This window comes from Palaemon carinicauda, chromosome 23 (assembly GCF_036898095.1).
Source record: "Palaemon carinicauda isolate YSFRI2023 chromosome 23, ASM3689809v2, whole genome shotgun sequence".
NCBI classification, from domain to species: Eukaryota; Metazoa; Arthropoda; class Malacostraca; order Decapoda; family Palaemonidae; genus Palaemon; species Palaemon carinicauda.
This window is the reverse complement of record NC_090747.1, coordinates 111,520,007-111,523,190: the sequence shown is the minus strand read 5'-3', so window position 1 is coordinate 111,523,190 and position 3,184 is coordinate 111,520,007.

Sequence of the window (3,184 nt, the reverse complement as noted above, 5' to 3'; positions counted from 1 at the left end):
AATATTCAGATAAGTTAAATTCGAATCGAATCACATAGAGTCCATTAAACTCTAAGTTCCCTATTAAATACTAATGAATTCATTAATGTCGTCAGAACTACAGTACCTACATTGGTTCTGAAATCAGAACTGGCCTTAGTACTAAGTCAGAAAGTCTTTTGGCTAATTATGCCGCCACTGCATATCAACCAAAGTGCAATTTGGATCTTATTTTCTCTTCTTCTTGTTTTGTTAAAGTTTTTATAGTTTATATAGGAAATTTTTCTTTTAAGGTTGTTACTGTTGTTAAAATACTTTATTTTTCTTTGTTTCCTTTCCTCACAGGGCTATTTTACCCTGTTAGGGCCCCTGGGCTTATAGAATCTTGCTTTTCCAGCTAGGGTTGTAGCTTAGCAAGTGATAATAATAATAATAATAATACTAATACTAATAATAGCTGCATCGGCAGAGTTTATTTTCTTATCCAATTTTTCTATTTTCCGGATAATTCTCTTCTCTAGAGCGCTGCAATCAGCCAGCAGACTTGAAAAATTCATCAGTCGGGTGAATGACAAAATCGGGAAAATAAACTCTGCCGATGCAGCCATTACTTTTAACTCAACCTGTCTAAAAGAGGGTCTCCTACCACAATAATAATAATAATAATAATAATAATAATAATAATAATAATAATAATAATAATACTAACACGAATTTACGGTTAATTTCCGAATATACAAATGCCTAGGCACAACGCTGTTTGGGTCTCAACTGGACATATTTTATATAAATTTTGGCTCGTAGCCATTTTGTTTTTGTTTGAATTTTGGCTAGGTTCTAACTGTAACAATTTATGTCTGATTATACAAATGTACATTAGCAGTTCCTCGTTTCCTAAGTTAGGTTAGGTTAAGTCAGGTCAGGTTAAGTTAGGTTAGGCTGAGGTAAGTCAAGTTAGGTTGGGCCGAGATAGATCAAGTGATGTTAGGCTTAGATAGACCAGGAATTTAAGTCTAGTAAAGTTAGGTTTGGAAGTTGGGTCAAGTTAAGTTAGGTTAAATTAAGTTATGTTTGGAAGTTTTGTGAAGTTGAATTAGGTTAGGAATATAAGTCAAGTCAAGTTAGGTTAGGAAGTTCGTCAAGTTAGGTCCGGTAAAGTTTGGGTAGAAAGTTGGGTCAAGTCGAATCGAGTTAGGAAGTTGGGCCCGGTCAAGTTAGGTTACGATAGGTTAGGAAGTTACGTCAAGTTAACTTAGGTCCAATAAAATTTGTTTCAGAAGTCAAGTCCAGTTAAGTTAGGTCTAGTGAAGTTAGGTTAGGAAGTTAGGACAAGTCATCACTGGCATAATCTGGGAATTACTTTTGTGAATTTGGCATTTTTTTTTATCTGAACTGATTTGCAGTGACGTCATAATTACTAATCAAAAACACAAACTCTTCAACATCAAGATTCAATTAAATTTAAAAACTAGAAATCATCATTTTTATCTCATCTTGGCAATACAAAGCTTCAGTTGTTGGGAATCAAAGTTATGTAAGGAAAAAACCTACATTTTCATAATGTATTTTCTGAAGTTACTCGATCTCTAAGCATAGTTATTGCTTGCTCTGTTCATTAGTGCCGATTCTTACTTTATATACATTTAATAACGGTTATATTCGTAGAGCATTTGAAAAGGAAGCACTTTCAAATGTTTTCAAAGCTCGGGGAAATGGGAAGTGTCACATGATATACTACGAGATATCAGAAATGCAAAAGTCTTGTTTTATAGATGAATGAAAAGGATATCTTATATAAGGATTGTGTATAACGTCACAATAGATTGATCCTGCTGACGTTTGCTAAAATAAGGGATAAATCAGGCCTTCTATATAGAGAAAAAACGAGAAATATGACCAGGATTTCTTCCATACCATATCACCGCTGCTGCCCACGATTGGAGAGGTAGCTCGGGTTAAGACTAGATTATATAGAGATTATTCGTATGATCATATTTTTTGTTATAATAATAGCATATAAAGTATCTACTATTACCAATATTTGACGTTTTGTTCATGGTCGAAGCTAAATATATATTGAAAATTATTAATGAAAAAAAGACTAGGCCTAAGAATTAGACCAGGCTAAGTTTGCCTCACCCTAAAGTTAGACTGTATCATTAAGTATACCAAAGTTCCCCGTGGCGAGTATATAAAGTTTAATTTTTTTGTCCTCTTTCCCAACCTTGATAAAAGGAACTTTATGACAACACGGCTCGGTTGGAAATAATCGAGATTTTTTTTCCCTCCTCGAACGCCAAAGTGAAAACACCGATGCATCGATAAATTACCAAATAAAAAAAGAAATACAAAAAAGTTTTCTCTGTATCCCTTTGATGACGACTAAACAATGGAAATGTCAACATGTGTATTATTCATCAATATTGGATCTCACAATTTCCTACCGCTGAAACACACCGACGGTTATGAAAAATAAAAGTTCAAATAAAGCAATCTTATTTAACCGGCGCTGATAAAGAATAGGAGGATAAAGAATTACAATATCGATGATTTAGACAGGGAAAAATGTTCACAGTTGAGTATTGATTAATAAATCTTACCTTGATGCACAGTGTCGTGAGTTCTTGCGTATATTTGAAACAGATAATCGGCACATGAAAAAGGAAAACCGTATCTGATGTTGCGGATATCCAAGGACGATGGAGTCGCGTGAAAGTGGGGACAACTATATGGCAACACTCTTCACTGTCTTTGATGGCAACAAGATAAGTCAGCTCTGCGCATGGCCGTTATTAGCCAGATTTGAACCGTATTAAGAATGCTTATATTTAATGCCATAACGAATTAATATTTTATTCAGAAATAGCATAGTTGTTTTAAGAATTTTAAATAATGTGGATCACAAAAGCATCGTTTTAAATCAGTCTTTGATGGTAACAAGATGAGTCAGCTATGCGCATGCCCGTTATTAGTCAGATTTGAGCCGTATAAAGAATGTTTATATTTTAAAGCCATAAAGGATTAATATTTTATTCATAAATGGTATAGGTGTTTTATGAATCGTTTATCATGTGGCTTATAGCGGTATTGTTTTCAACGCATTTAAAATCATTCACACAGTATTCAAATAATTTTTTTTCAATATGGTGTTGTGTATTGCCCATATCCGGGACTTAGACCTATGATTTGGTTACCAAGGGGGGGG